General features: G+C 43.3%; 1 protein-coding gene across 11 annotated transcripts in view; it reads left to right on the plus strand.

Annotated features, from left to right (window-relative positions):
- LOC108262770 (uncharacterized) overlaps positions 1–25,109 on the plus strand; it is a 76,793-nt gene that overhangs the window by 34,020 nt on the left and 17,664 nt on the right. For 7 of the 11 annotated variants that reach the window (XR_008398139.1, XR_008398150.1, XR_008398140.1 and 4 more), the window contains one exon: positions 20,709–20,816. The exons of 3 other annotated variants lie outside the window; for them this stretch is intronic. The gene's annotated coding sequence lies outside the window, so the exon portion shown is untranslated. Of the gene's footprint in view, positions 1–19,139; positions 19,580–20,708; positions 20,817–25,109 lie in introns of those variants that run through there. One more of the 11 variants, XM_053686920.1, reaches the window with a different exon arrangement.

Raw genomic sequence — 25,109 nt, forward strand, 5'->3', positions numbered from 1 at the left:
CTAAACCCTTTCATGATTTCATTCTAATAAATATTAGAAATATTATCGGATAATCCGATTGTATAAATGTCTTATATTTGGCCCTGGGGTGAATATTCACCTTTCGGGAGACATTCGTAAAGAAATTTCGAGTTCGATGATTCCTTGATTTTAGTGTGATGGAATTATCCATGCTAGCAAAAATCTGAAAAAAAACAAAACCCAACAACCCCAAAGTAGTCCATATCGTATTTAGCATTTAGCCATGCTAGCACACGGTTTTTGGTCTAGCTGTCGAACATTTCTTCGTCCTATGACGACACCTAGCAATCAGAAAGCCCAAAATGGACCTCTTTTCGACGCCCTGAAGCTATTAAAGGTCCTGCAGGAGCATCTGCCTACAGAGCGACCCGGCCCAGTCCGGCCTGGGAAAGAATAATCCTGAGAGGTTTTTCCTCAGAGAGACGGAGCGACCTCGAAGCTGGTTATTACATGACTGTCCAGCCCAGGAAAAAAAAAAAACCGACAGGGAGTGGTGTTTGGCTCATGAAGCTTGGCTAACGTGGCTCGGTATTGATGCTATCACAAAAGGGCAGATAATGAGCTGAGTTTAGGTGCTTCCCGCCCTCGAGCTGTTTTGGTCTTGTTTTGCTGGAGTGGTGTGTCAGATCAGATCAGCTCCTTTAGCTGTAAAGGAGGGAATTCTTCCCTGACGGAAGTATTCCGCTGGAGACTCCTTCTGTAAATCTTAAATATAAATACTAAATAAAAACTGTTCATGCCCCAGCGCATTAATATAAACCTGTGGTATGCAGGTGCGCTAATATCAGGGCTGCTGTTATCAGAAGTGAATCAACACTTGTTGACGTGCGAGAAGAGAGTAGTTAAATAGTTCAATCATATTTGCTGTTAGTTTTAATATGTATATGATTAATACAGATTATTTTATGAATTAGTTACGAGGTTCCCTCGGTTCAAGGTTCTTGTGAAAACTTGTAGAGCAGTAACAGGACTCGGTCTGTCTGTGCAGGATTCGACAGGTTTGGGTGTGTGGAGTCACTGGGCTTTCTTCGCTTGTTAAAGCAGGACGCTTGTAAAGCAGGAAGATAAATTCGAGTCCATGTGTTATAAACGGGAACGGCGGGGAAACCTATCCTCTAAACCGCAAGGAGCCCTGCGGCTTTTCCTGACCGCCCTGATCCAGACGAGCCGACCCGTAGCTGTTTTCTGTCAGCAGTCTCTCCAGGAGAAGTTCGTGGTGAGGTCACAGGGAACAACCTTTTTTGAGGCGGGACGGAAGACGGCGTAGACTCAAAACCGGTTTCTTCTAAACCCGTGCCCGAACATGTCCTGTGAGACTGGTGGGGTTGGAATAGAATCGGTACCCCCCAGATCCGTCACGCAAAACCGCCACCGAGCCGCGGAACCTGTCCGTCTGATCCCGAGACGCCGAACGTGACGCGCCACGAGCACGGAGGCCTGTAATCCGTGTGATGGTTGGATAAACGTTGAATAACGAACGCAGCGTCACTGTATTACGTAACGGAATCCTGTAGGGTCGTCATGGCGACCTGTTTCGTATCGATCTCGCCGGATTCCTAATATTTCACCACTCCCTGCCCTCATCCTCGTCCCCGCGTCCGAATGTTAAAAACGTGACTCAAAGTGTTCGGAGAGTAAATACAGAGGTTTTGTGTGTTAACTGGACAAACTGTTGTGTTAAAGTACAGTTTTAGTCTGAAATTTATATTTGTAACACCGGGAACATGGTAGTAAAAGCTTTTTTAATCCGATTAAGCGATTAGGAACAGAATCGTTAGCTGCGGCTCTAATTAAAATATAACAGTTTAGTTAAAGGGAAGGAGAGGTATTAGTGTAAACACGCAGCACCGTTTGTCCGTGTGTTTGTGTCGAGACCCGTTTGTCACGTCTAACAGGCCGAGCTTGACTTCAGCAGCAAAGATTCTCAGGATAAGCGTTGATGGAAACCGGTGAACCCGCATGTACAGGCGGTTCCCTTAATCAAATAATTAATATCCAGTTCCTGTAATATGACACGAGGCCAGGTTGGAATACGATACAACTGTTGTGTCATACTGGCTGCAAAAGGGCACGTTTAAAATATATTCTTTATGTACAGGTATTTACAGGGTTTTTTTTTTATGGGTCATATAGTGTATGAGGACTTAAAATAGCTTAGGTCTTAGAATGTGTTGTATGACCTGCTATAGCCCATATAGTGTATAGGAGGCCTTATAATGTATTATATTATAACGTATGGTCTTATTATAGGCCTTATAGTGTATTATAGCGCATTATAGGTGTTGTTATAGGTCTTACTGTTATAGGCCGTATAGTGTATGATGCCTTATAATGTATTATATGTCTTATTATAGGCCTTATAGCGTATATGACCTAATATTGACCATATAGTGTATTATAGGTTTTATTATAGGCCTTACAATGTATTATAGGCTATATAGTGTATAAGAAGTCTTGTAGTGCATTATATGTCTTACTATAGGCCTTACAGTGTAATATAGGCCTATTATATGGTGTATGAGACATTATAATGTATTATATGACCTATTATCGGCCTCGTAGTGTATCATTTGATCTATTATAGGCCTAATGGAATAAAAGTACGCTAATGAAAGCATGGCGATGGGGCAGAGTGAGCCAGGATCAGCTGAATGAGGTACAGAACAGATGACGGCATTTTCTTAATGTTCTATTAAACTGTCAGATTTGTTTATAGATTAAAAGCGAGCTGTCACTGCCCCCTCTCTGCTACTCCTCAACACTGAAATCAACCTTTTCAACGTTTCAGCTCCACATTCAGTCGCCTGCGAGTCAGAATTTCAGCTGTGGCTCTGTTCCTGATGTAGCTTATTGTCCAGGAAGTCGATTCTGTAGGCGGCTGATGGATAATTTGTTGGTAAAATACTTGTTGCTTTGACCATTTACAACCCAGTTTACACTCTGGCCTTTTTTTTTTTTTTCATTTTCTTATTACACACACTGCAGCAGTCGGATCCAGTCTGGCTTCTGGGAGATTACAAATGTGGTTAAAAGCTTATGAAACGACCAGTTGTAAGAGATCTATTATACAGTTCTATAGCAATGGCCATAAGGCACCATAAATCTTATAACTATAAAGATTATAATAGTTCTTATAGTACACTATAGAGCCTAGTATAATGCCTATAGAACACTATAAAGCCTATACGAATCCCTGTAGTACACTATAAAGCCTGTACTAATCCCTGTAGTACACTATAAAGCCTGTACTAATCCCTGTAGTGCACTATAAAGCCTGTACTAATCCCTGTAGTACGCTATAAAGCCTGTACTAATCCCTGTAGTACACTATAAAGCCTGTACTAATCCCTGTAGTACACTATAAAGCCTGTACTAATCCCTGTAGTACACTATAAAGCCTGTACTAATCCCTGTAGTACACTATAAAGCCTGTACTAATCCCTGTAGTACACTATAAAGCCTGTACTAATCCCTGTAGTACACTATAACGCCTATATTAATCCCTGTAGTACACTATAAAGCCTGTACTAATCCCTGTAGTGCGCTATAAAGCCTGTACTAATCCCTGTAGTGCGCTATAAAGCCTGTACTAATCCCTGTAGTGCACTATAATGCCTATATTAATCCCTGTAGTGCACTATAAAGCCTGTACTAATCCCTGTAGTACACTATAAAGCCTGTACTAATCCCTGTAGTGCACTAGAGAATCTGTACTAATCCCTGTAGTGCACTATAAAGCCTGTACTAAATCCCTGTAGTACACTATAAAGCCTGTACTAATCCCTGTAGTACACTATAAAGCCTGTACTAATCCCTGTAGTACGCTATAAAGCCTGTACTAATCCCTGTAGTACACTATAAAGCCTGTACTAATCCCTGTAGTACACTATAAAGCCTGTACTAATCCCTGTAGTACGCTATAAAGCCTGTACTAATCCCTGTAGTACACTATAAAGCCTGTACTAATCCCTGTAGTACACTATAAAGCCTGTACTAATCCCTGTAGTACACTATAATGCCTATATTAATCCCTGTAGTGCACTATAAAGCCTGTACTAATCCCTGTAGTACACTATAAAGCCTGTACTAATCCCTGTAGTGCATTATAAAGCCTGTACTAATCCCTGTAGTACGCTATAAAGCCTGTACTAATCCCTGTAGTGCGCTATAAAGCCTGTACTAATCCCTGTAGTACGCTATAAAGCCTGTACTAATCCCTGTAGTACACTATAAAGCCTGTACTAATCCCTGTAGTACACTATAATGCCTATATTAATCCCTGTAGTGCACTATAAAGCCTGTACTAATCCCTGTAGTACACTATAAAGCCTGTACTAATCCCTGTAGTGCACTATAAAGCCTGTACTAATCCCTGTAGTACACTATAATGCCTATATTAATCCCTGTAGTACACTATAAAGCCTGTACTAATCCCCGTAGTACACTATAATGCCTATATTAATCCCTGTAGTGCACTATAAAGCCTGTGACACTAATAATAGTACTAATTAATAGTACAATGGATAATAACTAATAAGAAGATATAATACACCATAATGCCTATAGTAGCAGCTGTAATGCACCACAAGCTCTATAAGACACTATAATAAGTCTAATAATTCATTATAAGCTCTATTATACTGTTTTATATCTTCACTGGAAACGAAAAGGCATAAACACGCAGACATCTAACACCACAGCAGCTGACGGACTGAATTTGGAGTGAAGGTCATTGTACATGTAAAAAAAATAAAAAAATAAAAAATGTTGGTTTGTTTTTTGTGAAAATGTTTAAAACATTATCTGTTCATGAAAATAGCCATTTCTTGTCAGACTGTTCATGCTTACGAACGTGAGCTGGTATGGATGACGTGATTAAGTAAACGTTTTCCGACCTTCAGGCCAAGCGCATTTGGAGAAATAAAAATAGTTCTGAACTTGATATCAAAGGCCTTTTCTCATTTGCTTGGGTTTATTTGAGGTGTATGACCTCAGTGTGGAATTCTCCCACGTTCTGTGTGTGTGTGTGTGTGTGTGTGTGTGCGCGCACGCCAGTCGACTAGCATGACTCAGAGTCAGAAGAACGTGCGAGGAGGAGTCCATTCTTCAGCAGATTTGAGTCTTATCGGGCGGCTCGGTGTAAAACATTCTGGTTAATATTCGACTTTGTGAAGCTTTGTGTTTTTCTCGCTTTCCGGCTAGCGCTAATTTCAACCCGCTAATTTCCGCCGGTTAAACCTTTCCTCGTTCCACGTAGCAGAACGGAGATGGGTTGCCCTTGACGCGAAAACACCGGGAAAACTTCGAAACCCTTTGCACTTGCGATCCATTAGTCTGAAAGCCCGACACGTGAGGTGTACGCGATGAATAATAAATGCTACGTTGGCTGTGTGTCTGTGGGCTAGACGGAGGCTCATGAATTATGGATTGTTATTCCTGGCGAAAGCGTTCAAACAGCAAAGTGGCCCTCGTGGTGCTTCCATTTTCTTCCCCTCCTGTTTGATCTCTCGTCTCTTAACTCCGCTTTTCTGCCGTGTGCTAATCGTTAGCTCGCGCTAAGATCGACGGCCCCTGCGTTATTAGCCCAGAGCCTCACGCTGTCTTTATCGCCGCTTGGAAAAACCGCTAGACTTGACTGGAGAAGCGGAAGACGAGTGTCGGTGTCGTCTCGTTCCTCAAAGAGCGACGTGACGAAACCAGAGCAAGAACAACCAGCGAGTCGGAAGCCGCGGGCCGCGCGGTGGAGAGAGAGAGAGAGAGACAGACGCGATAACGCGTTAGCGTTAGGGGAAATGTCAGCGTTTCTGTCGTCCTTTTCATTTCGCCTGATTGATCCTCACACTCCGAGCCCAGAGTGATGCGCGTCAGCATTTGCTGTGTCTAAAAATCTGCAGATTTCATTTACGAAGGGAAAACGAAGTGGAATTTCATTTAAAAGGATGAAATTCAGCGCTAGGTTTAATAGATGAAGTACAAAATATTGTAGTCATAGCGCTTATAAAAATAAAAATAGACTTTTTGATACGTTGTTTTCGTTTTTTTTTTTTTTTTCTTCTTCTTCTGATCCAAACATTAGTGAAATTTTTAAAAAATCTTTTTTATATGGAAAAAAGCAATTAGTGGAAAGATTATAGACCCAAAAAAAAAAAAAAAAACACGAGTACGGTTTAATTAATTTAATTAATTTACTCTTTCACTAGGAGGGGAAAAAAAAAAAAACGTAAAAGAAAGATCTGAATTTCCGCTTCACGTCATGTTTTAATAAAATATGTTTTTTTTTTAAATTTGGAAAAGTGCCCCCCCCCCCCCCCCCCCCCCACACACACACATTAAACATGCAGATCACTTTTTTAGTACATATATACTGATTTTAGTACATGTATTGCGCTACACAAAGTATTGGCACCCCTCTAACCCTGTCGACTTGAGTTTTTATTTTAAATTCTGATTTCTTTCCTTTTCTGGAACCAAGAGAAAGAATCAGCATTTTCACAGCTGGGATGTGTGTGTGTGTGTGTGTTGGGTATTTAGTTGGCTCCAAATCTATCTCCACAGATCTCTGGTTATTATTTCATTATCCGGCGCCACTAAAGCTCTATTCTTGGTTATTGTGCGCCATAAACCCGGGCTGTAACGCGCATTTCTTTCAGCTACTTCGCCCTTTTTTTAAGCCTTCATGTTCTCACATGGTTGCCAGGTACGTACTTAACATGTGGGCGTCGGTTGGAGAGGTTATACTCTCGGGGGAGCTAATAAAGTGGGGGGAAAAGAACGAGAATAAAGGGATAGAGAAGCGAAGGATTTATGACGATGATTTTGCTCTTTTATTTCGGATATTTTCCCCGTCGCGCTCACATTAGAGGCGGGCGATCCGACGATACAGTATTAACATCACGATGCCACGGTGCACGTTTCTTTTCCGGATATTGTTTTTATTAGAAATTTGGTGCCGAATCTTTAAAGTGAAATTAAAAGTTTCATGAATTTATTTTTTTTTTAAAGTACAATTTAAAATATTTGTCGTTTTTTAAGTAGAAATTATTTGATGATTAAATAAAAAAAAAAAAAATTAAAACGAGTCATTTCCGTGTTTAATTTATTTTGCGCGACGTTAAATTCTCCGTTAAATCCTTTTTTAAAAAAATTTTCCTGGCAGTTTGTACGCAAACTGCGTATGATAACTCGCTGAAGACGTGTTCGCTTAAACGAGCACGTCGTAGCGCACGTCGTAGGGACTCTTGGCGGATCTGTGACCGCGGATTTGTCGGTCGGTTACGAGACGAGTGATCCGCTTCCGTTTCTAAACAAACCGCTCGTAAAAGTTCTGGAACTTTCCTCATATCCGTCAAAGATCCAGAATACGATCGGAGCGCGCCGCGGTGAGAACACGCGTCTGGGAGGTTTCTCGGCGTGCGGAGAAAACTCTTCCGGAACGAGGGCGGGAAAACGCCCCCCCTGAAATGGAGGCAAACATAATGCCTGGTAATTTCACTTTGTTAGCTTGAATGTAGCTAACGCGTCAAAAAAAAAAAAAAAACACAACGGAAAAGGAAAAGTAGCGCGATTTGAAATCAGGAGCGAGGCGTCGTGGTGATTGTGGGTTAGCGTCGAACAAAAAGAGTGGTTAAAAAGAAACGAGGGATGGAGAGGGAGAGGGGGTAGAGGGGGGGGAGAGAGAGAGAGAGAGAGGACCCCTCGTCCCGCTTCCAAATGGAAATCAATCCCCCCCCCCAAAAAAAAAAAACGCTCATTAGTATTCGGCTCACGGATGCCTCAAAAATACACTAGGAGGAGGGGGAAGTGTGTGTGTGTGTGTGTGTGTGTGTGTCTGCTACAAACCGGGAGGATCCCCAAACACAGGAAAGGGGGTTAGGAGGCAATGGTTTTGGGAGGGAATGGTTTTACTGGGGTTGTTTTTCTTCTTTATATCGCTAACGATGCTAGGAAGTTTTTAACCAATTTTCGACTTTAGTTAATTACCAAGCGATGGCGCAATAAAATGTTTCCCCCGGGGGTGGATTTTCATTTCTGAAATGTCTTGCGATGAGATTAGGTGTAACGTGATCCGTTCTCTTTTCCGAATTTTCCTCGCTGTGGAACGGTCACTCGTTTTAAATAGATTTTCATCCTTTACAAACGCACTGGGATAAAATCAGCGGGCTCGGGGCTGCGAGGTGCACACGACCGGCAGCTCCGCCTTAACACGACCGGCAGCTCCGCCTTAACACGACCGGCAGCTCCGCCTTAACACGACCGGCAGCTCCGCCTTAACATTCATAACTATGATTTCTAACGCGTTAGCTAACACTACGATCTTTTTGTATCGTGCGTCGGCTCTTGGGAGAAGATGTGGAATATGAACTGTAGTGCCGTGTAGAACCTGTATTGTGTTAGTCTCGGTGAAGGAGGCGTGGCCTTGGGGTCAGTCTCGGTGGAGGAGGCGTGGCTTCTTTGTCAGTCTCGGTGATGGGGGCATGGCCTCCAGGTCAGTCTCGGTGAAGGAGGTGTCTCAGTCAGAGGCGTGGCCACTTGAAGGAGGAGTGGCCTCTGTGTCAGTCTCAGTGTAGGAGGCGTGGCCTCGGTGTCAGTCTCTTTGAAGGAGGAGGCGTGGCCGCTGTACCTGGAAATCTCAGACGATGAACGACACACAGTGCTTTATTATCCGTTTATAGTTACTTTGACCGATGTGGAACCTCCAGTTAAAAAAACACCGTTAGTTCCCGTTCTCACATTTTGCAGCTGTGAACTTTTCTTCAACACTTTTTTCTTTTTTTCTCTCAAACGTAATATGACAGAAATAAATAAATAAATAAAACCGCAGCTTGTTGTGCTTTTAATTTATTACGCAGTGAAGCGTAATAAACTCCTCGGTCCTGAAGATGTCCCACGGCTTCACCTCACACTGGAGACTCCTTCCGTCCGTGCCGGATGAATGAATGTCTCCTCACAGAAAATGAAGATCACATCAGTTATTTGTATTTGCTGAACTGTAATAGCCCATGTGGACGAGCTGTTGCTATGGAAACGATTGAATATTACAGCAGGGGGCATTAATGTGGTATAGATATTATGTTAAAGAATAATTTAAAAAAAATGAAGGCAGTTTTTATGTTTTACTTCAAAGCAATGTGAGGTGTGTGTGTGTGTGTGTGTGTGTGTGTGTGTGTGTGTGTGTGTGTGTGTGTGTGTAATATTTCTTGTTGTGATTAATAAAAGTGTTTGTGTTTATTTGTTAACAAAATCGCTGTCGTGCCCTGCAGCTGTAGGAACAAAAATATTTATATAGTGTTGTTGTTGTTGTTGTTGTTGTTGTTGTTGCTTAAAGATAAAAGTTGACTTTATTGTACATAAATTCTTTTTTTTTTTTCTTTTAATAATAAATATTTAGTTTTGAGAAGACTTTTATAATAAACAAATGAATAATATACATGCTGTAATGCAGTGTTTTTATTTCGTATTATGTAAACATTAACATCGTTTACGGAAAAGGAAAACGTTCTTATCCGGCGTATTAAATTATAACGCTTTAAATTGTAATTATTTGTCATTTTTCCGTCTTTATTTAGGAGCCTGATGGAAAAGCGTAAATATCGGCCTGGGTCAGACTGTGATTTCTGCTTGTTCCCGTGGTTACGCGACGTTTATTGTATGAAATATATATATATATATATATATATAAGAAAACGACGGACGCTTCGGCAACCAATCAGAAGCGAGAATTTCGTTTGTGTGAACGTTTTAAAAAAAAAAAAAAAAAAAAAAAAAAAAAAAGCGTGAAATTTTGTTTGGATGATTTGAACACCATCATTGTGTAGCGTGTGTACTCACTGACCCCCGTGTGTGTGTGTGTGTGTGTGTGTGTGTGTGTGTGTGAGAGACGCATGCAGCTCGTTCCTTCACTGTAGAGACCGTTAGAGCAAAGAAAAGACAAACAAAAGGCGGGCAGCTTTTCACTTTTATCACTGCAGAGAGAGAGAGAGAGAGAGAGAGAGAGAGAGAGAGAGAGAGAGAGCGCGAGAGAGAGAGAGAGAGAGAGAGAGAGAGAGAGAGAGAGAGCGAGAGAGAGAGAGAGAGAGAGAGAGAGAGAGAGAGAGAGAGAGAGAGAGAGCGAGCGAGTGAGAGAGCAGATGAATGAAGAATGTAGGGGAGAAACGGCGGGCGTCTGAGAAATAAAACGGTTTGAGGAGTGCAGGATGTGGGTCAGAGGACACAGTCCTGAGAGAACACCTCATCCACACACACACACACACACACACACACACACACACACCACTCCAATGTGTGGAGCAACCGAAACAACTCAAACTAAATAGAGCCATTAAATTTTAAACTAACACCACACTGAAAAACAAATCCTCCAAGACTAACTAACTAGACTAACATTTCTAAATTCATTCACTCTGTGTGTGTGTGTGTGTGTGTGTGTGTGTGTGTGTGTACAGGTGTTTCTCAGTACTATACCGACTGTGAGTATGCACTGCGTGTGTCTCTCAGGAGTATTATAATTAGACGCCCTTGTCTCAGGAGTATAGGTTAACAGAACCGTGCTCGTCTGTGATAAACGTTGAGACACGTGGCTTTAATCATCTTCGATCTTTCACGTTTCCTGAATTTGCGTAATTCTAGACACGTCGCTCTCTGGAGTTTCAGGACACACGAGACCGGGCGCTATAGAGTTGCGCTATAGAGTTGCACGTTGCTAACGGTGACCGCTCAGTCGCGTCAGTGCTTTTAGCGCGCTGCATTCCTGCCCCGTGATGTCACGTCTGAGCCTCCTCTCCGCTCCGCTCGCTTTCCGCCCGGAGAGGCACGTCCAACTTTCAGACGTGAAAAGGTTCTCACAGAAAGCCTGTGGTCTGGAACTCTCGCTCGTTAACGCGAGGGGAAGCGCATTTCAGCGTGGAACGTCTCTTTGAGGTCATGTGGAGGTCACGTCGCAGGCAGCGTCGCCGTAGTGGATCTACGTTAGGTCTGATGGGAAGCAGGGCAAGAAGATAAATAGTCATGATTTGGTTTGATTTTGCTTTAAGAACGTTGACATTCCCCATGCTTGACCTTTGACCTCATCTGTCGGGATCAGGACAGAGAGGCAATTATCATGTATTTAAAAAAAACAAAAAAAAACAAATGAAATCAGTGTTTAGTTAGCGTTAGTGTTTGCTCTGTACCGTACCTCGTATCTGGCTAATATTTATGTTCGGGTTTAGCTACCTGCCCTATGATGTACAGGAACTAGCCAGCTAGCTCTGTTTCAGATGTCTGTATATGGCGCTAGCTTTATTTCGAATTAAATAAATATATACAGTGCATAGAGATTATTATCTTAACCAGCAGAAAATCCGGAATTGATCACGGGTGTAGCTACAACATAGCAAAGCTAGTTAGCCGGTTAGCTTCCAATCTGGCTAGCTGTTGAAGTACGTAATGCTTGGGTTTGAGTTTGGTGTAATTAGCCAGCTAGCTCTATATTATATATATCGGCTAGCTAGCTCGGCAGGTTTAGCTGAGATTTTTAACTAGCACAAAAAAAAAAAAAAAAAAATCAGGAATGGCTAAATTTTCTGAAGTAAACAAGTTTTTTTTTCTTCTTAGCAGTTTTGTTTGTGTTCATGTTACGTCTCGTGCCGAGCTAGCATCGTTCCGGACCGTGCTACGACCGCTAATCAGACAGTTATCCTGTTTAGTGTGTTAATTTTCTGGCATGTAGACGGGACAACTCTGTTAACACTAACACACTCACACACACACACACACACACACACACACACACACACACACACACGCCGAGTGTTTAAACCAGACGAAGCCATGGAGCAACGAAATAAAATTTGGTGTCTCGAGTGAGTTTAAAACAACACGCTAACCCCCGTTTCAGCAAGAACAACAGGAGGACGTGAGGGTGAGAGAGAGAGAGAGAGAGAGAGAGAGAGAGAGAGAAAGAGAAAGAAAGAGAAAGAACAACTTCTCCCAAAATACCACCGCAAATTACAGCCAGATTTAAACTTGTGAACTCGCTGAAATGACACGCACTAAATGACCTCGAACCACAGACAGTAATTATTCATTATTAATTCAGCTGAACCTGACACACACACACACACACACACACACACACACAATCGGCTCATTATTCCACACAGCGGATCGGCCGAGACACATCTGCTGTCGGAGGAAATGGCTTTAGCTTAGCGCCGGGGCTACAATGCTAACGTGTTGGTCTCGTACCGGTTTGGAGTTTATCAGACATTTTGTGTAGAAAGTCATTTCACACTGGTGCGAACATCTGGATGTTGGTTTATGTGTGGGGGAAAAAAAGGAAAATATTCAGTCAATTAATCAATAAACAGAAAATCCAAATTCAATATCAACAATAAGAACAAAAAAAGTGAAAAACACTAAATATTCTGTTGTTGTTGTTGTTGTTGTTGTTGTTGTTAATTACTCATTCTTTTTTTTTTTTTTATATTTGGATTCCTGTTTCTTTCAAATAAACTTATTTAAAAATAATCATTTGAAATATTTGGGGGGAGATGGGGGCAGGTGAGTCTCAACTTTAAAACACAAAACGTGTTTTAACAAATATGCATTTGTTCACATTATTATCTTTTCTTTATGATGTTTTACACTGTTTACCGCTTTCAATTCTGTTTCCTTGTTTCTTTTTGAACCTTCACCTGTATTTTAATGAAATATAAATAAAGAAATAAAATGGTGTCAAATTCATATCCAAAAAATGATCAAGTAAATTTAGAAAGAACTTATAACTGTATTTATTAGAAATAAAGATAGTTATGTATTTATTTATTTTGTGTGTGTGTATGTGTGTATATATATATATATATATGTGTGTGTGTGTGTGTGTGTGTATTATATATAATAATAACTATTTTTATTTCTAATAAATATGTGTATGTGTGTATCTATATACATGTTTTTTTTTACTTTTTGGAATTGGGATTTTGTTCAGGGGTGTATATATGGTGTGTGTGTGTGTGTGAGGGGTGTGTATATGGTGAGTGTGTGTGTGAGGGGTGTGTATATGGTGAGTGTGTGAGGGGTGTGTATATATGGTGTGTGTGTGAGGGGTGTGTATATATGGTGTGTGTGTGTGAGGGGTGTGTATATATGGTGTGTGTGTGAGGGGTGTGTGTATATGGTGAGTGTGTGAGGGGTGTGTATATATGGTGAGTGTGAGGGGTGTATATATGGTGTGTGTGTGAGGGGTGTATATATGTTGTGTGTGTGAGGGGTGTGTATATATGGTGTGTGTGTGAGGCGTGTATATATGTTGTGTGTGTGAGGGGTGTGTATATGGTGTGTGTGTGTGTGAGGGGTGTGTATATGGTGTGTGTGTGAGGGGTGTGTATATATGGTGTGTGTGTGTGTGTGAGGGGTGTATATATGGTGTGTGTGTGTGTGAGGGGTGTATATATGGTGTGTGTGTGTGTGAGGGGTGTATATATGGTGTGTGTGTGTGTGAGGGGTGTATATATGGTGTGTGTGTGTGTGAGGGGTGTGTATATGGTGTGTGTGTGTGTGAGGGGTGTGTATATGGTGTGTGTGTGTGTGAGGGGTGTGTATATGGTGTGTGTGTGAGGGGTGTGTATATATGGTGTGTGTGTGTGTGTGAGGGGTGTATATATGGTGTGTGTGTGTGTGAGGGGTGTATATATGGTGTGTGTGTGTGTGAGGGGTGTGTATATGGTGTGTGTGTGTGTGAGGGGTGTATATATGGTGTGTGTGTGTGTGAGGGGTGTATATATGGTGTGTGTGTGTGTGAGGGGTGTGTATATGGGGTGTGAGGGGTGTATATATGGTGTGTGTGTGTGTGAGGGGTGTGTATATGGGGGGTGTGTGTGTGAGGGGTGTGTATATGGGGTGTGAGGGGTGTATATATGGTGTGTGTGTGTGAGGGGTGTATATATGTTGTGTGTGTGAGGGGTGTGTATATATGGTGTGTGTGTGAGGGGTGTGTATATATGGTGTGTGTGTGAGGGGTGTATATATGGTGTGTGTGTGAGGGGTGTATATATGGTGTGTGTGTGTGTGAGGGGTGTGTATATGGGGGGTGTGTGTGTGAGGGGTGTGTATATGGGGTGTGAGGGGTGTATATATGGTGTGTGTGTGTGAGGGGTGTATATATGTTGTGTGTGTGAGGGGTGTGTATATATGGTGTGTGTGTGAGGGGTGTGTATATATGGTGTGTGTGTGTGAGGGGTGTGTATATATGGTGTGTGTGTGAGGGGTGTATATATGGTGTGTGTGTGTGTGTGAGGGGTGTATATATGTTGTGTGTGTGAGGGGTGTGTATATATGCTGAGTGTGTGAGGGGTGTGTATATATGGTGTGTGTGTGAGGGGTGTATATATGGTGTGTGTGTGAGGGGTGTGTATATGGTGTGTGTGTGAGGGGTGTGTATATGGTGTGTGTGTGTGTTAGGGGTGTATATATGTTGTGTGTGTGAGGGGTGTGTATATATGGTGTGTGTGTGAGGGGTGTGTATATATGGTGTGTGTGTGAGGGGTGTATATATGGTGAGTGTGTGAGGGGTGTGTATATATGGTGTGTGTGTGAGGGGTGTATATATGGTGAGTGTGTGAGGGGTGTGTATATATGGTGTGTGTGTGAGGGGTGTATATATGGTGTGTGTGTGAGGGGTGTGTATATGGTGTGTGTGTGTGTTAGGGGTGTATATATGTTGTGTGTGTGAGGGGTGTGTATATATGGTGAGTGTGTGAGGGGTGTGTATATATGGTGTGTGTGTGAGGGGTGTATATATGGTGTGTGTGTGAGGGGTGTGTATATATGGTGTGTGTGTGTTAGGGGTGTATATATGGTGTGTGTGTGTGAGGGGTGTGTATATATGGTGTGTGTGTGTGAGGGGTGTGTATATATGGTGTGTGTGTGTGAGGGGTGTGTATATGGTGTGTGTGTGAGGGGTGTGTATATATGGTGTGTGTGTGAGGGGTGTATATATGGTGTGTGTGTGAGGGGTGTGTATATATGGTGTGTGTGTGAGGGGTGTATATATGGTGTGTGTGTGTGTGAGGGGTGTGTATATGGGGTGTGAGGGGTGTATATATGGTGTGTGTGTGTGAGGGGTGTATATATGGTGTGTGTGTGTCTGAGGGGTGTATATATGGTGTGTGTGTGTGTGTGTGAGGGGTGTATATATGGTGTGTGTGTGAGGGGTGTATATATGGTGTGTGTGTGTCTGAGGGGTGTGTATATATGGTGTGTGTGTGAGGGGTGTATATATGGTGTGTGTGTGAGGGGTGTATATATGGTGTGTGTGTGCCTGAGGGGTGTATATTTGGGGGGGTCTGAGGGGTGTATATATGGTGTGTGTGTGTGTGTGTCTGAGGGGTGTATATATGGGGGGGTCTGAGGGGTGTATATATTGGGGGGTCTGAGGGGTGTATATATGGGGGGGGTCTGAGGGGTGTATATATGGGGGGGTCTGAGGGGTGTATATATTGGGGGGTCTGAGGGGTGTATATATGGGGGGGGTCTGAGGGGTGTATATATGGGGGGGGTCTGAGGGGTGTATATTTGGGGGGTCTGAGGGGTGTATGTATGGGGGGGGGTCTGAGGGGTGTATTAATGGGGGGTTTGAGGGGTGTATGTATGGGGGGGGGTCTGAGGGGTGTATATATGGGGGGGTCTGAGGGGTGTATATATGGGGGGGGGTCTGAGGGGTGTATTAATGGGGGGTTTGAGGGGTGTATATATGGGGGGGTCTGAGGGGTGTATGTATGGTGTGTGTCTGAGGGGTGTATATATGGGGGGGTCTGAGGGGTGTATGTATGGTGTGTGTCTGAGGGGTGTATATATGGGGGGGTCTGAGGGGTGTATATATGGGGGGGTCTGAGGGGTGTATATATGGGGGGGTCTGAGGGGTGTATGTATGGGGGGGGGGGTCTGAGGGGTGTATATATGGTGTGTGTCTGAGGGGTGTATATATGGTGTGTGTCTGAGGGGTGTATATATGGGGGGGTCTGAGGGGTGTATATATGGGGGGGTCTGAGGGGTGTATATATGGGGGGGGTCTGAGGGGTGTATATATGGGGGTCTGAGGGGTGTATATATGGGGGGGTCTGAGGGGTGTATATATGGGCGTCTGAGGGGTGTATGTATGGGGGGGGTCTGAGGGGTGTATATATGGGGGGGGTCTGAGGGGTGTATGTATGGGGGGGGTCTGAGGGGTGTATGTATGGGGGGGGTCTGAGGGGTGTATGTATGGGGGCGGGTCTGAGGGGTGTATGTATGGGGGGGGTCTGAGGGGTGTATGTATGGGGGGGGGGTCTGAGGGGTGTATGTATGGGGGGGGTCTGAGGGGTGTATGTATGGGGGGGGGTCTGAGGGGTGTATGTATGGGGGGGGTCTGAGGGGTGTATATATGGGGGGGTCTGAGGGGTGTATGTATGGGGGGGGGTCTGAGGGGTGTATGTATGGGGGGGGGGTCTGAGGGGTGTATGTATGGGGGGGGTCTGAGGGGTGTATGTATGGGGGGGGTCTGAGGGGTGTATATATGGTGTGTGTGAGGGGTGTATATATGGTGTGTGTGAGGGGTGTATATATGGGGGGGTCTGAGGGGTGTATATATGGTGTGTGTGAGGGGTGTATATATGGGGGTCTGAGGGGTGTATGTATGGGGGGGTCTGAGGGGTGTATGTATGGGGGGGGGGGTCTGAGGGGTGTATGTATGGGGGGGGGTCTGAGGGGTGTATGTATGGGGGGGGGTCTGAGGGGTGTATGTATGGGGGGGGTCTGAGGGGTGTATGTATGGGGGGGGGTCTGAGGGGTGTATGTATGGGGGGGGTCTGAGGGGTGTATGTATGAGGTGTTCCTGTGACGGAGCTCTGAGGTTCAGGTGGAGGAAAAGGTGAATCTGTCAATCACAACCAACAAAAGTCTGAATTGTTGAACTCGTGATTGACGTGGTCTCACCGTTCTCACGAGCGGATGTGTGTGTGTGTGTGTGTGTGTGTGTGTGTGTGTGAGAGAGAGAGAGAAACCTGATGCTGTGGTTTTATTGCATGTGAACTATGAGACGAGATGATACGATCATCCTTCTGTCACAAGAAACCTCTTTAAACCGTTCCACAGCCTCCAGCTATTGTGTGTCTGTGTATGTGTGTGTGTGTGTGTCTGTTCGTGTGTGTGTGTGTGTGTGCATGTTCTTGTGTGTGTGTGCATGTTCGTGTGTGTGTGTGTGTGTATGTTCTTGTGTGGTTGTTCTCGTGTGTGTGTGTGTGTGTGTGTGTGTGTGTGTGTGGTTCTCGTGTGTGTATGTTGTTCTTGTGTGTATGTTTTGAATGTTCATGTGTTTGTGTGCGTTTGAGTGTATATTTGTGTGTATACCTGTGTGTATGTTATTGTGTGAATGAATATATGTTGAATACTAGTGTGTGTGTGTGTGTGTGTGTTGTGTGTGTGTTGTGTGTTTGTATGTTCAGTATTTGTGTCGATGTGTGTGTTTGTTAAAGTATGTGTTTGTGTGTCTGATGCGTGTATGTTTTGTGTGTGTGTCTCTGTATACACGCACTTCCTGTGTTAGTATTTGTTTGTGATATATATAATGTGTATATTTTGTGTGTGCGTGTGTGTGTATATATATATATATATATATAATGTGTATATTTTGTGTGTGCGTGTGTTTTGTGTATGTAAAAGTGTAAATTTATATGTATGTGTGTGAGTCAGATGTGTGTACATGTTCTCGTGTGTGTGTTTATATATGAATTTGTCTGTTTTTGTATGTTGTGCTTGTTTTGTATCTTTTTGTATATTCTTGTGTACATGTTTGTCTATGTGTGTGTGTGTGTGTGTGTGTGTGTATGTATGTATCTCTTTATATTGTTTTTTGTACGTGTTTTTCTGTGTATTCCTCAGGGTGTGTGTGTGTGTGTGTGTGTGTGTGTGTGTGGGATGACTTAGTTGAGGAAGTGTCTGTCAGCATTCGTCTGCCTGGGGGACCAGACAGACACAGACACACACACACACACACACATCATCCTTCTGTGTGTGTGTGTGTGTGTGTTATACATAGCCGGCAGGCTCAAACTCTCAGGTCACTGGGTTTCTTCATCGGGAAGGTGTGTGTGTCCGTGTCTGTGTGCGTGTGTGTGTGTGTGTGTGTGTGTGTGTGTGTGTGTGTGTGTGTGTGTGTGTGTGTGTGTGTGTGTGTGTGTGTGTGTGTGTGGGTGGGTGGGTGGGTGGCAGAGTGAGACGGAGGAAAGGATGGATTAGGATGGATGGCATGCCAGACGTCTGCAGGGTGTGTGTGTGTGTGTGTAACCATGCCAACAGGAAGTGAAGAGGCAGGAACACGCTTCTCAGACAAAAACTAATCAATGACAACAATGAGTTCATTAACGAACACACTCGCACGACACTCTGTGCGCGCGTGTGTGTCCGGAGTGTGTGTATTCGTGTTCGGCGTGTGTGTGTGCGTGCGTGTGTGTGTGTGTCAGTGCACTGTGTGAGTTAAATATCAGTAGCTAGTGTAGTAATAGCTCTATAGGAGGCTCGTATAAGCCGGACACAGCGTCTGAGGGGTTCTGCGTTGTGATTGGTCAGAAGGTGAATCGTTTCCTCTAACAGCAGCTCAGACTGTACTGAAGCCCCGTTCTAATACTTTATCGTTTCCATAGTAACAGCGAGTCGTGCTGTGGATGCTCCAAAAAAAAAAAAAACCCTATTTCTGTGCTTTATTTATTTATTTATTTATTTATTTAGAACGTTTATGGAAGGAGTCTCCAGTGTCGGAGTAACGACGGCGTCCTGCTAACTCGTCCGACTCGTCTCCGGCGTACGCGAGGGGTCAGGGCGAGAAGTTAGCAGGGTGGCGTTGCTACTTGTTTTAGTTTCGTCAAATTTTGACTGATGTGTTGGGGCCTCTTCCTCAGGAAGAGTGTGTGTGTGTGTGTGTGTGTGTGTGTGTGTGTTTTTTCTTTCTTTTCTCCTCTTGCAGATCAACATGTTTACGACGCCTGTGAGGATCAGCAAAACCAAACACCACGCGTCTGCAGTCTGATATTTAAAGAAGCTCGTGTGGGTGCAGCATGAGGAGCGGAAGTGTGTGTGTGTGTGTGTGAACTGTCTGTTTTTTTGTTTTTTTTATAAAGAAGAGGAACTGAATGTATTTGCATGGCCTGTGATTAGCGTTCTGTAATCGGGGTTTTATTAAATCCTTCAGTTCAGACACCTGTTTAAAACCTGCACCTTCTCAAAAGCCACGTCACCTTGTTGTTGTTGTTGTTGTTGTTGTTTGTTTTTTCGTGATATAACGGCGAGAGTGGATTTCAGCTGTTGAAACTGAAATCTAGCAGAAACATCCTGTTTATCACCTCGGCTTTGCTTTACTTTGCCAGACAGAACAGTGACGCACTCGTGGACTCCGCCTCCTCGCTGTCTCAGGAGTGTGTCAGCTGTTGGGCGGAAGAGTGTGTGTGTGCGTGTGAGACAGTTTCTCGGTCGCGCTGATCTTTCGATGCGGCTCGTGTTCCTTAAGAAATCGGCGACGCTTCAGAGTAGTAGGATCCCGAAGTCCAAAGTGAGCTCCGCGAATGGTTTTTATCACACTGACGTCAGGACGTGTTAACTGTGTGTTTTTATTCATTCCTTTCAAAACGTGAATGCTAAATTTAAATATCCAGACCTACGTTTGGGACGTGGTAAGAATCTGGGCGTCTTGGGAATTTCCTAAGCTCCCGGGCCGGAAGATAAGAGCTGTCTGGTAAATGCTGGAGGTGTAGACGGATTTGGTCTAGACCTGAATTTGGGAATGCGTTAAGTGATGGTGCAGGAAATTTGGGAATCTGTTAGGGGAGCAGGCCTGAGGTGGATTTGGGAATTTGCTCAGCATCAAGACCCGGGTTTCTGAATTAGTTCTTCATCCCAGCAGGGAATTGGTGTTTTGGAATCGTGTGTTCACGTCTCCAGGGCCTGAATTTGAGAATTTGCGAACCCGGGTCTGAATCCGCTAAGCGTCCGGGTAGGAATTCGCGACACGCATCGAATCTGGAATCTGTGAATTTGCTAGGGGAAGTGTCCGGGGAAAATTCGCCGAGCATCTGGGCGAAAGAACACGCGAAAGTCCAAACCTTGGATGTGAAGAAATTTGGGCAGGAACGTTGAATTTTGCTTAGTGCTTGGACCCCATAATTGCTGACGTTTCCTCTAATAACCTGCAGACGTGTCCTGGCTGACTTGATTCGTTTATTGTTACGTCTCTGTACTGAACTCATGAATGTTCTCTTTGTCTGGATAAAAAAGAAAAAGAATAGAAGGAGTTTGTGTACGTTCGTGAATCGAAATTTGTGTATACAGTACAAGGGAAAGCTGATGAATCATGTTTTGTGGTCTGTCTTTGTTTGGAATACCGTCTCTCTGAAGATTCCTCAGTATTTACTGAGTCATTTGAGTGAAACATTTAGAAAGACTCGCTCTGTCTGTCCAACGTTCCCTCCTCGATATCTCGACATTCACCTTTAGTCTGATCGTGTACCTGTGAAAAAGTCCACTAAAATCACGCCAGGACGTCCTCCTCGGCCGGTTTGCGTGAAGATGTTTCCAAGTTTTGAAAAATCCCTCCTATCTCCTGTTTCTATAATTAGATCTTCCTGTTTTCTCTCTCTCTCTACCCAAATCCCCCCTCCTCTCTCTCTCTCTGTCTCGTTCAGCCTGTTGAAGATTGAAGACCTGAGATGAGTCGAAGCCTCCCGCTGTGAGGTCAGGGGTCACTATTGATTACTCGCCCAGCAGGAGCCCACTTGGACATTTAAGGACTTGTAAGTCGAGTTCCTGTGCTGCTCTCCAGTGGGATTTTCCACTGAAGCGTGCACCAACATCGGCATCAGATTCTAGTCAACATGTCTCACCTAATGACCGTCTCCCGAGATCATTCCTCCCTGAAAACCTGCGAGAAAAATCCCCAACAAAAAAGCCTCACTTCAAAAGCTTGTGGCCAGTGGAACGTTTCTCTGGAACAGAAGTGCTTCTGGCGTCATCTCTATCGAAAGATGTACCAATTTTTGTACCAAAAAAAAATTGGTGTACCATATCGCTGGTACAAATGGGCCACGGACTAATAAAATCACTCTCGCGTTCACGTAATATGTCCTTACATTCCCAAAATTTCCCTTGGGGATCAATAAAGTACATTTGTCTGTCTGTCTGTGTACAATAGTCACTCGCACCAAACCCTGAATCTCACATTCCCATAAAACGCCCTCACGTCGACGTAAAATGCCGTTGCGTTGACGTAGAATGCTCTCGCATTCGCATAATTCTCCTACGTTCATGCGAATGTTCTCGCGTTCATGTAAGATGCTTTCCCGTTCACGTGGAACACTTCCGCACCGACACGAACGTGTTGCTTTCACCGACGTCGACATAAAATTCCTTCACGTTTCTGCGAAAGACTTTCGCGTCGATGTAGAACGCTCTCGCGTCCATGTAAAACTCTCTACGTGTTCATGGAGAATGCGCTCATTTGCATAAGACGCCGTTGTCCACTTAAATCGCTCTTCGAGCCGGTTCGCTTGAAACGGCCTGGCGACGACGTAAAACGCTTCCACGTTCCCACGGGACGCTTGAACTTTTCGGGAACGAGCTCTGCGGCCGCGTTCACAAAGAAAGCTTCTGCACTCACGTAAAGCGCTCTGGCGTCCATGTAGAAATGCTCTCGCGTTCACGCAGAATGCTCACTTTCATTTAAAATGCTCTCGCATCCAGGGAAAGTGCGCTGGCTTTGATGTAGTTGACTTAAAAGCCTTTCACATAGAACGCTCGCATTCATTTGGCTCAAAATACGTACGAATAAATTGAGTAAATTAGATGTGCCCCATTCCGGGGTGTTGGTGTGCGCTGGGTAGTGTAGTGTAGTGTAGTGTAGTGTAGTGTAGCGTGGGCATATGTAGGAGAACTCTGACACCTACTGTACTGAACACACACTCCACTCTGAGAGAGTCGTCCGTGTCCTGCGCTTCCTTCTCTCAGTTCTCACAGAGATTTCGGCCGAGCTTTAACTGCAGTATCAACCCTAAAAACAGCAGAAGTGAGAGTTTATAGCATGGGGCATGCTGTAGGATACTACTGTATATGAATATATATATACAGTGGTTCATACTGTATATACTGTATCAACCACTGTATATTACACATTACTGGATTAGTGTTACAGGAAGTCATAGTGGATTAGAATGGCCGAGTATATTATAGTATATTGCAGTATATTAGAATATATTACGTTTTTATATATATATATATATATATAATGTATGTATGTATATATGTGTGTGTGTGTGTGTGTGTGTGTGTGTGTGTATATATATATATATATGTATGTATATATATGTATGTATATATATGTATATATATATATATATATATGTGTGTATATATATATGTATATATATATGTATATGTATATATATATATATATATATATATATATATATATATATATATATATAATGTGTGTGTATATATATATATATATACACACATATATATATATATATATATATATATATATATATATATATATATATATATATATATATATATATATGTGTATGTATGTGTGTGTGTTACATTATATTATTTTGTGTTCGAGTATACAGATGCAGTATGTTCACTCTGTTTCCTTCTCCGTAACCTTTAAGAGGCTAAGAACCCTTAATGATCCAGCGAACCCTTCCGTAGTATCTGTGTATTCATCCGTTTATCCATTTATCTACGCTCCATCTATCCATCCATTTCCTTATTTAGCTGTGCCTCCTCCATCCGTCTAGATTTTCAAATCAAATCTGTTTTTTTTTTGTTTTTTTTTATACTCCCCCTTTTCATCGCCCACGTTTCCATCTGTATCAGACTGTTTCCTTTTGCTGCCCTCGGATTTGTTTCTCATCACTCCCTTCTCTCTTCTGTTTATCTCTCTCTCCCTCCCTCCCTCTATCTCAGCTTGTCTTGGACTGGCACACACATTTTTTTTCCACCAGTCGTCTGCCAGCCTCTCTGACCCACTAAACTTTACGCTCGACCTCGATTCAGCCTCTCCGCTTGGCTGCTGTCTGGTCACATGACCATCCTCCAAATCCCCCCGCCTTTAAAAAAAAAAAAAGAAAGAAAAACCTGCCGAGTTGGCGCTGATGCTCGCAGCCCGTCTGCGCCGGATATTAAATCCGACGTGGTAAAGCAGTAGCAGCATCATCATCATTCTGATTTTACAGACGCATGTTAACGAGCAGGATATCATCACTGCGGTCATCGAGGGTTCCTCCGTACGAGCCTCATCTCTGCACGGCGGGGGGAGAACTCCGCGGTTTGGATTTACTGATCTCGCTGATATGAACCACATGATTTTATTTACAGCCTGAGCGACTTCCAGACTTAGTATTTCCCACAGCCTTCGTTGTTCCCTCCTCCGTCCCTCATAGTTTTCCCACACAGCTGAGAACCTGGGAATGTTCATATCCGTCCAGTACGGGGGCTTTCCCCACATCCATATCTCTTTCCTGAGAACAGCTGTGTAATTATACACTGTTTAGGTCTGGAAGTTCATCCTCAATCGTTCTCCATTTAGAGCAGAGGACACAGTCAGGACACCAATTCTCCAAATTCTCTTTCACTCGCAGACCATGTCACACAGCTCTATATACGCCGTCTGAGTCGGCTTCCTGTTCTGATTTCATCATCGCTGAGCAGAGGAAAGGGTGGGTGGATGGATGGGAGGATAGATGAATAGGTCTAACAGTAGATCTATGGATGGTTGGATGGATGGATGGTGAAAAAAGTGGAAGGAGGGTTGGATCGATGAGCCGATAGATTGATCGATCGGTATATAAATAGAGGTCAAATGTCAGACGGTCTGACATGGAAAAATGGATGAAAAGATTGTTAGGATGGACGAGTGACTGGACGGAAAGAAGAATGGAAAATATATATGGAAAAATGAATGGCTCGATGCATGAACATGTATAACAGAATGTAGATGGATACATGATGGGTAGAAAAATGGATGCGTTGAAAGCCTGAATAGATGGATGGATGGATGGATTGACTGATGGGTAAAATTATAAATGGATGGATGGATGAAGAGTTGAAATGATGAGCATATGCAAATGTATATGGGTGCTGGATGGGTAAAAGAACAGAAGGATAGATAGATGGAAAGATAATGATGGGATGGTTGGAAAAAAGATATATATAGATATGAATGCTTGAGAAGGTTTGAGGATATAAAACAATGGAAAGGTGAATGGATAAATATGGTTGTATGGCTTGGTGGGAAAAAATGGAAGGAGGGCTGGATTGATGGATGAAAGGACGGATAAATGGGTAGATAGAAAGATTAAAAAATGAGTGGTTGGAAATATGGGTGAATGGATGGATCAGTATATCACAATGGCTGGTTGGACAGATCCCAGTGTAGATTTGAATACCTAGCAGTATACTGGACGGATTACCTTTCCCTCCCTGATTCTTTTTATCCATCCATCCATCCATCCACACATCCTGCTTATCAAGTCTTTTTTCATTCATTCTTCCATCCAGCCATGTTTTTATCCCATCACTTATCCACTTGTCTAGTTATCCAATTATTTACCTATTTCCATCCATCTATTAGTCTATCCACCCGTCTATCCACCAAACAGATATATTACAGGTTGAGTAAATGTATGAATAAATAAATAAATAAATCGATAAATAGATGGATGAATGGGTAGCAGGAAAGAATATTCAAGCGGATAACTGGATAGATACGAGGATGGAGGTGTGTGTGTGTGTATACAGTTGTGCTCAAAAGTTTGCGTACCCCTTGCAGAATCTGCTAAATCTTAATACTGTTAACAAAATAAGACGGCTGATAAAAACCCCACGCTGTTTATTTAGTCCTGTCCTGAATAAACTATTTCACATAACACCTCTACATTATAGTCCACAAGATAATAGCTGAATTTATAACGATGACCCCGTTCAAAAGTTTACACACCCTTGATTATTAACCCCGTGTGTCGTTACCGGGATGATCCACGACACGATGTGTTTATGTTCTGCGAGAGTTCTTCACGAGTCCC

Source organism: Ictalurus punctatus, chromosome 1 (genome assembly GCF_001660625.3).
Source record: "Ictalurus punctatus breed USDA103 chromosome 1, Coco_2.0, whole genome shotgun sequence".
In the NCBI taxonomy this organism is placed as follows: domain Eukaryota; kingdom Metazoa; phylum Chordata; class Actinopteri; order Siluriformes; family Ictaluridae; genus Ictalurus; species Ictalurus punctatus.